The sequence below is a fragment of the Scyliorhinus canicula genome, unplaced genomic scaffold (assembly GCF_902713615.1).
Source record: "Scyliorhinus canicula unplaced genomic scaffold, sScyCan1.1, whole genome shotgun sequence".
Lineage (NCBI taxonomy): Eukaryota > Metazoa > Chordata > Chondrichthyes > Carcharhiniformes > Scyliorhinidae > Scyliorhinus > Scyliorhinus canicula.
In genome coordinates, this window is record NW_024055485.1 from 39,219 (window position 1) to 53,272 (window position 14,054).

The 14,054-nt window shown below is 47.6% G+C and overlaps 7 non-coding genes across 7 annotated transcripts; 5 read left to right on the plus strand and 2 right to left on the minus strand.

Moving 5' to 3' along the window:
- The first annotated feature begins 1,586 nt into the window (after positions 1 to 1,586).
- trnav-cac lies at positions 1,587 to 1,659 on the plus strand. The gene has a single exon. It is a non-coding gene; the product is annotated as a tRNA-Val (tRNA).
- A 1,935-nt stretch (positions 1,660 to 3,594) lies between these two features.
- On the plus strand, positions 3,595 to 3,667 carry trnav-aac. The gene has a single exon. It is a non-coding gene; the product is annotated as a tRNA-Val (tRNA).
- Positions 3,668 to 6,420: 2,753 nt separating this feature from the next.
- trnav-uac lies at positions 6,421 to 6,493 on the plus strand. Its single transcript has one exon. It is a non-coding gene; the product is annotated as a tRNA-Val (tRNA).
- A 94-nt stretch (positions 6,494 to 6,587) lies between these two features.
- trnar-acg lies at positions 6,588 to 6,660 on the plus strand. Its single transcript has one exon. It is a non-coding gene; the product is annotated as a tRNA-Arg (tRNA).
- Positions 6,661 to 11,553: 4,893 nt separating this feature from the next.
- On the minus strand, positions 11,554 to 11,626 carry trnav-cac. Its single transcript has one exon. It is a non-coding gene; the product is annotated as a tRNA-Val (tRNA).
- A 321-nt stretch (positions 11,627 to 11,947) lies between these two features.
- trnap-ugg lies at positions 11,948 to 12,037 on the plus strand. Its single transcript is given in 2 exon segments — positions 11,948 to 11,983; positions 12,002 to 12,037. It is a non-coding gene; the product is annotated as a tRNA-Pro (tRNA).
- Positions 12,038 to 13,086: 1,049 nt separating this feature from the next.
- On the minus strand, positions 13,087 to 13,159 carry trnav-uac. The gene has a single exon. It is a non-coding gene; the product is annotated as a tRNA-Val (tRNA).
- Positions 13,160 to 14,054: the final 895 nt, after the last annotated feature.

Genomic DNA, 14,054 nt, shown 5'->3' on the forward strand with positions numbered 1-14,054 from the left:
CCTCGAATGAATCAAATGAAACAGACACACAGCTGCCTGAATCCACCATCATGGGGTCACCTGGATTAGTGAATAGAGATAAGGGAATGCCCACTCACATAGTCAAGCTTTTTGAAAATGTCTCGATTTTCTCGGGGACGTATTGATTCCCTGCAGTGTGAGCTCAGCTTCTCAAAGCAAACTCAACGTGAACCGATCCCGCTGCCTGCACCGGAAAGAAATGAACAAAATCTGCAGCATGGCCAATAAGAAACAACATCAAAGGGCTCGCCCAGTATTTGAACCCGGGACCTCTCACATTTTCCTGCAGCACAAACCCCGAAGCGAGAATCTTACCCCTAGACCAACAAGCCAGTAGGAGCAACTTGATTGAGCCAACAGACACTTTCATTGCCATCCACAGCCAATCAGATATCTGCGGAAAATGCTGGGAAATCTCAGGCAGTCAGGCAGCATTTGTGGACAGGGAAAAAAAATTCATCTTTCACCTCCTTGACCTTCCATTGAAACCTGGAAAGGTTAGAAATGTAGAAATTTAGAAGCAAGTGAAATCCCGGAGGGAGGAAACAGAACAACAGGAAAGGGCTCTAATGGGGGGCAAAGCAGGAGAGATTAAATGAGAAAAGGCCTTGGGACCCTGGCCACAGAGTGAGATTAGCATCGAATCAGAGAATAAAGACACCACAGTATGAGGCCATCCGGCCGCCGTGTCTGTGCCAGCTCTCTGTTAGCGCAATGGAAGAAACAAAGAAACAAAAGATATGTCTGGAGGAGCTATCGATGGCAGATTGATCAACAACTGCCACCCGGACACAAAGAACAAGTGGAAACAAGATTGAAACCCAAATCTGCGATGGAAGGACACACAAAATGGGGGCAGCATTTATAGTGTGAAACTGCTGAACACACACTGAGTGTGAAAGCTGTATTGAGCCCAGTGGAAAGATGCGCTGCTGTTCCTCGAGTGGCTGTTGAGCTTCTTTGGAACATTTCACGACGCCGAGGTCCGGGAGGTCAGCGTTAAGATCCATTCCCCAGTCAGTTCAATTCTCCACTTTGGCTCTGTGGATTAGATGGGTCACGTCCCTGTGGTTAACACAGATCTGGAGCATCAATTTTATCCAAACGCACTCCAGCTCAGACACTGTCTCTCTCTCTCGAACATCACCTGTGGTGAGAGAAACGACGTAAACATTCCGAGTCCTGAGAAATCTTTTTCAGAGTGGGCCAATGTAAATCAATCCTGCCGTCAGCATCGCAAACAATTCGTAATCCCTGACCTGGAGTAAAGAGCCTGTCCTGGATTTAAACCCACGACCACTCCCATAGGCATTGCTTGAAAATCCTTAAACGAGAACCAGACCTCGAGACCAAAAAGCACAAATTTGAGACCGACATTCAGCAAAATATAACTTATGTTAATTTCGATATAATTTCTACATCTCACGGCTTTATATGTTGAGACATCTGTTAATTTAAGAAACAGCTGTCGCTTGCAACAAGGGACCTGGCCTCTCAAACAGACCATCAGAATCTGCAGCAACACAGTGAGGTTCTACATTCCGCACGTCCATTGATTGACAGCGGTTTCTGTAGTGTAGTGGCTATCACATTCGCCCCACACGCGAAAGGTCCCCGGTTCGAAACCGGGCAAAAACATCGAATATTTAGCATTTCGTGTGAGAAAGGTTTGCACAATTATTGGGCACAAAATAATTCTGTTTCCTGAATGTTGCCGGAAACTCGTGTTTTCCAGGACTATGAAATTTCGTCTCACATGAGCCACTACACTGAATTGAACATTAAGGCCCAAGCACTGAATTTTCGGCAGGCAATGAGAGGTGAAGAATTTTCATATCTTGGCACACCTCGGATATTAGCAGCTAGTTCATCCACAACAGAGTTTCAGCGATTTACAAATGAACATATTTAATCACCATCTCAAACATGTCTAAATGTGCGACAAATGCAACTTACTGCGGATGCTTCAAACGGAAACAAAAACAGAAAATACTGGATAATCTCAGCAGGTCTGCTAGCCTCTGGGGAGCGAAATGGCAGCTGTCGTTTCCAGTCAAGTGGACTCTTTGTCAAAGCTGGAGAACTGGAACTGGAGATTCAGACGATTGTGGGTGGGGGGTGGGGGGTGGGGATGGTGGAGTGCTGTATTGGGCCTCGATAGAGGGCTAGCAATAGGTGGGAAATGACGAAAATGTCTCGGGCAGAAAGAAAAAGGGAATGTAAATTAGGCTAATCAAGGCTATGAAAGGTGCTGATGGCGCATCAAGCGGTCAGAATGTGTTAATGGCAGAACAAAGGTAAGCAGTGCGTCAGAGAACAATTACAAACAGGGATCAGATTGCTGAAGTAGGATGGTATGGGCTGGTGGGAGGTGGGCGATGCTGAGGGTAAAACATATCAATGGAAGGGATGATAAGTTGATGGAAAAAACATGTGGTGAAGGGGGAAGTGAGAGTTCACAGTCTGAAGTTGTTGAACTGATAAAATGAAAGGGACAAAGAGCTGTCTGAGTCCACCAGAATTAGTCAATAGAAATGTGAATGCCCACGCATAGACAAACTTCTCGGGAACGTATTGGTTCCACGCAGCTTGAGCTCAGCTTCTCAAAGCAAACCCAATGTGAATGAATCCCGCCGTCGACGCTGCAAAGAAATGAAGCAAACATGCGGTTTGACCAACGGGACAACCTCATCGGAGGGCTCGTCCGGGATTTGAACGCGGTACCTCTCGCAAATTCCGACAGCGGCACACCCAAAGCGAGAATCATACCTCTAGACCAACGAGCCCCGCAAAAACAACCAAAGCATACTGTCATTGCCATCGAAAATCAATCTAAATCTGCGGAGAACGCCAAAAGTACTGCAACATCTCAGGTAGTCAGGAGTCATTTGTCGACAGGAAAACAAAGTTCGTCTTTCACCATCACCTTTTATTAAAACCGGGACAGGTTAGAAATGTGGTACGTCTTAACCAAGTGAATTACCGGAGGGAGGAAACAGAACAACAGGAAAGGGCTCTAATGGGGGGCAAGTCAGGAGAAATTAAATAAGAAGAGGCCTTGGGACCCTGGCCACAGAGTTAGGTTAGCATCAAATCAGAGAATAATGACACCACAGTATGAGGCCATTCCGGCCGCCGTGTCTGTGCCAGCTCTCTGTTAGCGCAGTGGAAGAAACAAAGAAACAAAATATATTTCTGGATGAGCTATCGATGGTAGATTGCTCAACAACTACCGCCCGGACACAAAGAACAAGCGGAAACAAGATTTCAACCCAAAAATGTTGGACAGCTGGTTCCCGATGCAGAGCAAAGTGAGCAGGGCATCAACAATTCTCGTTTCAGCTGTGGTTACTGTTGAAAGCCCCGCCCTCACAATTGAATTTCAAGCAAAACATAACTTATCTCCAGTTCAGCAAAGTTCAATATCTGATCCTTTCATAAGTTGAGACATCAGTTTTAAAGAAACGGCTCCTTCCAATAAGTTCTATGGCCTCTCAGCGGAACCGTTAGAAGCTGCAACAATACATTGAGGTTCAACATTGCACAGGGCCACTGATTGTGTTACTCTCAGCGGTTTCTGTAGTGTCGTGGTTATCACATTCGCCTAACACGCGAAAGGTCCCCAGTTCGAAGCCGGGCAGAAACATCGCGTGCTTCGCATTTTGTGTGACGAATGTTTGCACAAAATACCTTTCAACCTCAATCTCGCACGTTCGAGGAACATGAGATTTCGTCTCTCATGAAATATAAAAATTCCTGCAACAAAGTCAGAAATTCCCTATTTTGCCACGATTCGGATATTAGCAGTTTGTCATCCACCACAGAATCGTTTGGGTTTACAGATGCAGATGAACATATTTAATCACCATTTCAAACATATCTAAATGTACGATAAAAGCTCCTTACTGCGTGTGCGTCAATGGGAAAGAAAAACAGAAAACACAGGAAAGTCTCAGCAGGTCTGACAGCCTCTGTGGAGAGAGATGGCAAGTGTCGTTTCGAGTCTGGGTGACTCTTTGTCGAAGCTGAACAACTGGATCTTTGGTCAGGTGTAGGCTGGCGGAGTGTGTGGGGGAAGTGGGGGGGGTGGGTGGGGGAAGTGGGGGGGGGGGGGTGGGTGGGGGAAGCGGGGGTGGGTGGGTGGGGGAAGTGGGGGTGGGTGGGTGGGGGAAGTGGGGGTGGGTGGGTGGGGGAAGTGGGGGTGGGTGGGTGGGTGGGGGAAGTGGGGGGGGTGGGTGGGGGAAGTGGGGGGGGTGGGTGGGGGAAGTGGGGGGGGGGTGGGTGGGGGAAGTGGGGGGTGGGTGGGGGGAGAGGGGAGCGTGAAGCATTGGGCCTCGACAGACGGCCAGCGATGGGTGGAGAATAACAAAAATGTGTTGGGTCGAAAGAAAAAGGGAATGTAAATGCTTCTAATCAAAGTTGGGGTGGATGGGGGAAGTGGGTGGGGAAGTGGGGGAAGTGGGGGGTGGGTGGGGAGGGGGAAGTGGGGGGGGTGGGTGGGGGAAGTGGGGGGGGGGGTGGGTGGGGGAAGTGGGGGGGGGTGGGTGGGGGAAGTGGGGGGGGGGGGGGGGGGGAAGGGGGGGGGGGGGGGGGGGGGGAGAGGGGAGCGTGAAGCATTGGGCCTCGACAGACGGCCAGCGATGGGTGGAGAATAACAAAAATGTGTTGGGTCGAAAGAAAAAGGGAATGTAAATGCTTCTAATCAAAGTTGGGGTGGATGGGGGAAGTGGGTGGGGGAAGTGGGGGAAGTGGGGGGTGGGTGGGGAGGGGGAAGTGGGGGGGGGTGGGTGGGGGAAGTGGGGGGGGGGGGTGGGGGAAGTGGGGGGGGGGGGTGGGGGGAGAGGGGAGCGTGAAGCATTGGGCCTCGACAGACGGCCAGCGATGGGTGGAGAATAACAAAATGTGTTGGGTCGAAAGAAAAGGGAATGTAAATGCTTCTAATCAAAGTTGGGGTGGATGGGGGAAGTGGGTGGGGAAGTGGGGGGGGGGTGGGTGGGGGAAGTGGGGGGGGGGGGTGGGTGGGGGAAGTGGGGGGGGGGTGGGTGGGGGAAGTGGGGGGGGTGGGTGGGGGGTGTGGGTGGGGGTGGGGGAAGAGTGGGGGGGGTGGGTGGGGGAAGTGGGGGGTGGGTGGGGAGGGGGAAGTGGGGGGGGGGTGGGTGGGGGAAGTGGGGGGGGTGGGTGGGGGAAGTGTGGGGGTGGGTGGGGGGAGAGGGGAGCGTGAAGCATTGGGCCTCGACAGACGGCCAGCGATGTGTGGAGAATAACAAAAATGTGTTGGGTCGAAAGAAAAAGGGAATGTAAATGCTTCTAATCAAAGTTAAGAACTGTGCTGACAGGCGATTAGAAGATTAGAATGTGTTAATGGCAGATGACCATGAGGAACAAGTGGCGGATTTTCCAAGAGGGATGCGATTGGTTAGGGGAATTGGGAGGGGGTGACAATGGGAGAGGAAGACATATCAATGGAAGCAATGAAAATAAGTTGATGGAAATAAACATGTGGTGAAGTGGGAAGAGTGATTTCACCGTGCGAAGTTGTTGATCGTACTGTAAAATCCACAAGGCTGTACCGTGTCTATTCGGAGGTTGAGGTGCTGTTCCTCCGCGTTGTGCTGAGCTACATGGGAACATTGCAGCAGGCCAAGATCGGACATGTGGAACTGAGAGCAGGACAGTGAATTCAAATAGCAAGCGACAGGAGAGTCTGCCACCAGCTTGTCGATGGAGCGAAGGTGTTTTGCAAAGTCACCCAGTCGGCATTTAGTCTCTCTAATGGAGAGTAGATGGCATTGGGATCAGCAAATGCAACAGGCCAGATTGAAGGATGTCTGAAAGTAATGTGTACTCAAAAGGACAGACACAAACGATACTGTAACGGACTTAGAGGAAATGCCAGAGAGTTAACTGAACCAGCTTTGGGAAATAAAAAACGGTTTTCCTGATGGAGAAACGGGAAAAGCCAGGGTGGGAATCCAGGCTCAAAGTTGACTTGCAATTACCCCTCCTTTCTTCTACATGAACGGTATTTGGGCTGCAGCATTTTACACACCAAAACACAAAGAGGTCAAATATAAGAAACACATAATTGCCAATTCTTAAACTCAACTCAAGCATTGAATAACGAAACAAATATTGTGTAAAGTCGGTTGCTTTTTTTGTAGGATTTCAGAATGTTGCATTAATAATAGAAGAGAGCATTTCGCCGTTAGAGATTTGCTGAACAAATTCTTCAGTCCAATATAGGTTCTTCTACTGGCTTGTAAGTTTAGACATCTGTTTTAAAGAAATAGACGTGTTCTTGTAAGAAGTGACATGGCCTCTCAGCCGAACCATGCGAAGCTGCAACAAGACAGTTGAGTTGAAGGTGACACAGGTCCGTTGGAGTCGGCGCTGCCAGCTGTTTCTGTAGTGTAGTGGTTATCACATTCGCTTTACACGCGAAAGGTCCCCGGTTTGAAACCGGGCAGAAACATCTGGTGTTCCCAGTTTAGTCTGTTGCTAAATATTACCTCAATCTCGTAACTGGTCTTCATCATCGAGGAATAGCAAAAGCCTATAGCTGCTGTGGGCCAGTGGCGCAATGGATAACGTGTCTGACTACGAATCAGGAGATGCCAGGTTCGACTCCTGGCTGGCTCGCAGTTCCTAGTTTTGGCGTCCCCTTTAGTTCAGTTGGTTGGACAGCTGGTTCCCGATCCAGAGCAAAGTGAGCAGGGTATCATCAATTCTCGTTTCAGCTGTGGTTACTTATGAAAGCCCTACCCTCTCAATTTAACTTCAAGCAAAACATAACTTATCTCCAGTTCAGCAAAGTTCAATATCTGATCCTTTGATAAGTTGAGACATCAGTTTTAAAGAAACGGCTTCTTCCAATAAGTTACATGGCCTCTCAGCGGAACCGTTATCAGCTGCAACAGTACATTGAGGTTCAACATTGTGATGATTGCGATGCTCCCAGCAGTTTTTGTGTTGTCGTGGTTATCACATTCGCTTAACACGCGAAACGTCCCCGGTTTGAAACCGGGCAGAAACATCGCGTGCTTCTCATTTTGTGTGACGAATGTTTGCACAAAATACCTTTCTTCTTCAATCTCGCACGTTCGAGGAACATGAGATTTGGTTTCTCATGAGATATTAAAATTTCTGCAACAAAGTCAGAAATACGGAATATTCAAGATGCCAGGGGAAGAAAAGCCTTCCCTATTTTGCCACGATTCGGATATTAGCAGTTTGTTCACCCACCACAGAATCTTTTGGGTTTACAGATGCAGATGAACATATTTAATCACCATTTCAAACATGTCTAAATGTACGATAAAAGCAACTTACTGCGGATGCGTCAATGGGATAGAAAAACAGAAAACACAGGACAGTCTCATCAGGTCTGACAGCCTCTGTGGAGAGAGATGGCAAGTGTCGTTTCGAGTCTGGGTGATTCTTTGTCGAAGCTGGACAACTGGATCTTTGGTCAGGTGTAGACTGGCGGAGTGTGTGGGGGAAGTGGGTGGGGGGGGGGGGGGAGGGGAGCGTGAAGCATTGGGCCTCGACAGACGGCCAGCGATGGGTGGAGAATAACAAAAATGTGTTGGGTCGAAAGAAAAAGGGAATGTAAATGTTTCTAATCAGTGTTAAGAACTGTGCTGACAGGCGATTAGAAGATTAGAATGTGTTAATGGCAGAGGACAGTGAGGAACAAGGGGCGGATTTCCCAAGAAGGATGGATTGGCTAGGGGAATGGGGAGGGGGAGACAATTGGAGAGGAAGACATATCAATGGAAGCAATAAAAATAAGTTGATGGAAATAAACATTTGGTGAAGTGGAAAGAGTGATTTCACGGTGCGAAGTTATTGAGCGTACTGTAAAATCCGCAAGGCTGTACCGTACCTTTTTGGAGGATGGGGTGCTGTTCCTCGGCGTTGTGCTGAGCTACATGGGAACATTGCAGCAGGCCAAGATCGGACATGTGGACATGAGAGCAGGACTGTTAGTTCAAATAGCAAGCGACAGGAGAGTCTACCACCAGCTTGTCGATGGAGCGAAGGTGTTTTGCAAAGCGGTTACCCAGTCGGCATTTAGTCTCTCCAATGCAGAGTAGATGGCATTGGGATCAGCAAATTCAACAGGCCAGATTGAAGGATGTATTATAGTAATGTGTACTCAAAAGGACAGACACAAACGATACTGTAACTGACTTAGAGGAAATGCCAGAGACTTAACTGAACCAGCTTTGAGAAAGAAATAACGGTCTTCCTGATGGAGAAACAGGAAAAGCCAGTGTGGGAATCCAGGCTCAAAGTTGATTTACAATTACCCCTCCTTTCTTATACATGAACGGTATTTAGGCTGCAGCATGTTACACACCAAAACACAAAGAGGTCAAATATTAAAAAAAAAACATAATTGTCAATTATGAAGAGTCATAATTTGTGGGTGGTGGGTGGGGAGTGAGGGTGGGGGCGTGCCCTATTGGGCCTCGATAGAGGGCTAGCAATAGGTGAAAAATGACGAATATATTGAGCCTCGATAGTGGGCTTGCAATTGGTGGAAAATGACGAGTATATCTCGGACAGAAAGAAAAAGGGTATGTAAATGAGGCTAATCAAGGCTAAGAAATGATACGGAGATGCAGGTGTTGGACTGGGGTGAGCACAGTAAGAAGTCTTACAACACCAGGTTAAAGTCCAACAGGTTTGTTTCAAACACGATCTTTCGGAGCGCAGCTCCTTCCTCGGGTGAAGGCTAAGAATGGTGCTGATGGCGCATCAAGAGGTCAGAATGTGTTAATGGCAGAACAAAGGTAAGCAGTGTGTCAGAGAACAATTACAAACAGGGATCAGATTGCTGAAGTAGGATGGTATGGGCTGGGGGAGGGGGGCAATGCTGAGGGTAAAACATATCAATGGAAGGAATGAAAATAAGTTGATGGAAATAAACAGGTGGTGGAGGAGGAAGAGAGAGTTCACAGTTTGAATTTGTTAACCTGAATAAAATGAAAGGGACAGAGAGCTGCGTGAGTCCACCGGAATTATGCAATAGACATAAGTGAATGTCCACTCAAGGCAAGCTTTTCGAAAATGTCTCGATTTTCTCGAAAACCTCGTGATTCCCTGCAGTGTGAGCTCAGCTTCTCAAAGCAAACAAAATGTGAATGAATCCCGCCGCCTGCGCCGCGAAGAAATGAAGAAAACATGTCCCTTGACGAACAGAAAACCTCATCAAAAGGCTCGTGTGGGATTTGAACCCGTCACTTATTAGAATTTCCAACACAGAGACACCCGAAGTGAGAATCAAACCTCTAGACCAACGAACCCCGCGAAAAGCATGGAAGCATATTGTCATTGGCATCGAAAGTCGATCTAACATCTGGATTGGATTAGATTGGATTTGTTTATTGTCACATGTACCGAGGTACAGTGAAAAGTATTTTTCTGCAAGCAGCTCAACAGATCATTCAGTACATAGGAAGAAAAGGGAATTAAACAGAATTCAAGAAAATACATGAGAATACATAATAGGGCAACACAAGATATACAATGTAACTACATGAGCATTGGCATCGGTTGAAGCATACAGGGTGTAGTGTTAATGAGGTCAGTCAATAAGAGGGTCATTTAGGAGTCTGGTGACAGTGGGGAAGAAGCTGTTTTTGAGTCTGTTCGTGCGTGTTCTCAGACTTCTGAATCTCCTGCCCGCTGGAAGAAGTTGGAAAAGTGAGTAAGCTGGGTGGGAGGGATCCTTGATTCTGCTGCCCGCTTTTCCCCTCAGCGGGAGGTGTAGATGGAATCAATGGATGGGAGGCAGGTTCGTGTGATGGACTGGGCTGTATTCACGACTCTCTGAATTTCCTTGCGGTCCTGGGCCGAGCAGTTGCCATACCAGGCTGTGATGCAGCCCGATAGGATGCTCTCTGTAGTGCATCTGTAAAAGTTGGTAAGGGTTAATGTGGACATGCCGATTTTTCTTAGTTTCCTGAGGAAGTATAGGCGCTGTTGTGCTTTCTTGGTGATAGCGTCGACGTGATTGGACCAGGATAGATTTTTGGTGATGTGCACCGCTAGGAATTTGAAACTGTTCACCATCTTCACCTCGGCTCCGTTGATGCTGACTGGGGTTTGTACAGTACTTTGCTTCCTGAAGTCGATGACCAGCTCTTTAGTTTTGCTGGCATTGAGTGAGAGATTGTTGTTGTTACACCACTCCACTAGGTTCTCTATCTCCCTCCTGTATTCGGACTCGTCGTTATTCGAGATCCGGCCCACTATGGTTGTATCGTCAGCAAACTTGGAGATGGAGTTGGAACCAAGTTTTGCCATGCAGTTGTGTGTGTACAGCGAGTAGAGTAGGGGGCTAAGTACGCAGCCTTGTGGGGCACCGGTATTGAGGACTATTGTGGAGGAGGTGTTGGTGTTCATTCTTACTGACTGTGGTCTGTTGGTCAGAAAGTCAAGGATCCAGTTGCAGAGTGGAGAGCCAAGTCCTAGGTTTTGGAGCTTTGATATGAGCTTGGCTGGGATTATGGTGTTGAAGGTGGAGCTGTAGTCAATAAATAGGAGTCTGATGTAGGAGTCCTTGTTTTTGAGATGCTCTAGGGATGAGTGTAGGGCCAGGGAAATGCCGTCTGATATGGACCGGTAGCGACGGTATGCGAATTGAAGTGGGTCAAGGCGTTCCGGGAGTATGGAGGTGATGCGCTTCATGATCAGCCTCTCGAAGCACTTCATTACAACTGACGTCAGGGTCACCGGGCGGTAGTCATTGAGGCATGTTGCCTGATTCTTCTTTGGTACCGGTATGATCGTGGTCTTCTTGAAGCAGGTGGGGACCTCGGACTGGAGTAGGGATAGGTTAAAGATGTCTGTGAATACCTCTGCCAGCTGGTATGCGCAGGCCCTGAGTGCACGACCAGGGATCCTGTCCGGGCCCATCGCCTTCCGTGGGTTCGCTTTCAGGAAGGCTGATCTGCCATCGGAAACTTGATGGTGGGTATGGGTGAATTACGGGCTGCTGGGGCACTTGACCGGGACAGGTTAGAAATGTAGGGCGTCTTAACCAAGTGAAATCCCGGAGGCAGCAAACAGAACAACAGGAAAGGGCTCTAATAGGGGGCAAGTCAAGAGAGATTAAATGAGAAGAGGCCTTGGGTTCCTGGCCTCAAGGGGAGGTTCGCATCAAATCAGAGAATGATTACACCACAGATTGAGGCCATTCCGCCCGCCGTGTCTGTGCCAGCTCTATGTCAGATCAATGGAAGCAACAAATGTCTGTTGTTCTTCTTTGGAACAATTCAAAGTCCGAGGTCCAGGAGGTCAGCGTTAAGATCCAGTTCTCCAGTCAGTTCAATTCTCCACTTGCGCTCTGTGGATTAGAAGGGTCACGTCCCTGTGGTTAACACATGAAAAAGGGACAGTTTAGTGGCTCATGTGAGACGAAATCTCATAGTCCTGGAACACACCAGATTCAGGCAACATTCAGGAAACAGAATTATTCTGTGCCCAATAATTGTGCAAACTTTTCTCACACGAAATGATAAATATTTCTGCCCGGTTTCGAACCGGGACCCTTTCGCGTGTGAAGCGAATGTGATAACCACTACACTACAGAAACCGCTGGCAGTTAATGGACGTGCGGAATGTACAACCTCACTGTGTTGCTGCAGATTCTGATGGTCTGTTTGAGAGGCCAGGTCCCTTGTTACAGACGACAGCTGTTTCTTAAATTATCAGATGTCTCAACATATAAAGCCGTGAGATGTAGAAATTATATCGAAATTAACATAAGTTATATTTTGCATAATGTCGGTCTTAAATTTGTGCTCTTTGGTCTTGAGGTCTGACTACCTGAGATGGTGCAGTAATTTTGGCGTTCTCCGCAGATGTTAGATTGATTTTCGATGGCAATGACAGTATGCTTTGACTCTTTTTGCGGGGCTCGTTGGTCTCGGGGTATGATTCTCGCTTTGGGTGTGTCGCTGTCAGAATTTGCGAGAGGTCCCGGGTTCAAATCCCGGACGAGCCTTTCGATGAGGTTTTCTGTTGGTCAAACCGCATGTTTTCTTCATTTCTTTGCGGCGGAGACAGCGGGATTCATTCACATTAGGTTTGCTTTGAGAAGCTGAGTTCAAACTGCATGGAACCAATACGTTCCCGAGAAGTTTGTCTATGTGTTGGGCATTCACATTTCTATTGACTAATTTTGGTGGACTCAGACAGCTCTTTGTTCCTTTCATTTTATCAGTTCGACAAATTCAGACTGTGTACTCTCACTTCCCCCTCCACCACATGTTTTTTCCATCAACTTATCATCCCTTCCATTGATGTGTTTTACCCTCAGCATTGCCCACCTCCCCCCAGCCCATACCATCCGACTTCAGCAATCTGATCCCTGTTTGTAATTGTTCTCTGACGCACTGCTTACCTTTGTTCTGACATTAACACATTCTGACCGCTTGATGCAACATCAGCACCTTTCATAGCCTTGATTAGCCTCATTTACATTCCCTTTTTCTTTCTGCCCGAGACAGTTTCGTCATTTCCTACCTATTGCTAGCCCTCTATCGAGGCCCAATACAGCACTCCACCACCCACCCCTCACCCACAATCGTCTGAATCTCCAATTCCAGTTCTCCAGTTTAGACAAAGAGTCCACTTGACTGGAAACGACAGCTGCCATTTCGCTCCCCAGAGGCTGTCAGACCTGCTGAGATTGTCCAGTATTTTCTGTTTTTGTTTCCGTTTGAAGCATCCGCAGTAAGTTGCATTTGTCACACATTTAGGCATTTTTGAGATGGTGATTAAATATGTTCATTTGTAAATCGGTGAAACTCTGTTGTGGATGAACGAGCTGCTAATATCCGAGGTGTGCCAAGATATGAAAATTCTTCACCTCTCATTGCCTGCCGAAAATTCAGTGCTTGGGCCTTAATGTTCAATTCAGTTTAGTGGCTCATGTGAGACGAAATTTCATAGTCCTGGAACACACGAGATTCCGGCAACATTCAGGAAACAGAATTATTTTGTGCCCAATAATTGTGCAAACTTTTCTCACACGAAATGCTAAATGTTCGATGTTTCTGCCCGGTTTCGAACCGGGGACCTTTCGCGTGTAAGGCGAATGTGATAACCACTACACTACAGAAACCGCTGGCACGCAAAGGACGTGCGGAATATACAACGTCACTGTGTTGCTGCAGATTCTGATGGTCTGTTTGAGAGGCCAGGTCCCTTGTTGCAAGCGACAGCTGTTTCTTAAATTAACAGATGTCTCAACATATAAAGCCGTGAGATGTAGAAATTATATCGAAATTAACATAAGTTATATTTTGCTGAATGTCGGTCTCAAATTTGTGCTCTTTGGTCTCGAGGTCTCGTTCTCGTTTAAGGATTTTCAAGCAATGCCTATGGGAGTGGTCGTGGGTTTAAATCCAGGACAGGCTCTTTACTCCAGGTCAGGGATTACGAATTGTTTGCGATGCTGACGGCAGGGTTGATTTACATTGGCCCACTCTGAAAAAGATTTCTCAGGACTCGGAATGTTTACGTCGTTTCTCTCCCCACAGATGATGCTCGAGAGAGAGAGAGAGAGACAGTGTCTGAGCTGGAGTGCGTTTGGATAAAATTGATGCTCCAGATCTGTGTTAACCACAGGGTAGTGACCCATCTAATCCACAGAGCCAAAGTGGAGAATTAAACTGACTGGAGAGCTGGGTCTTAACGCTGACCTCCCGGACCTCGGCGTCGTGAAATGTTCCAAAGAAGCTCAACAGCCACTCGAGGAACAGCAGCGCATCTTTCCACTGGGCTCAATACAGCTTTCACACTCAGTGTGTATTCAGTAGTTTCACACTGTAAATGCTGCACCCATTTTGTGTGTCGTTCCATCGCAGATTTGGATTTCAATCTTGTTTCCACTTGTTCTTTGTGTCCGGGCGGTAGTTGTTGATCAATCTGCCATCGATAGCTCCTCCAGACATATATTTTGTTTCATTGTTTCTTCCATTGCGCTGACAGAGAGCTGGCACAGACACGGCGGCCGG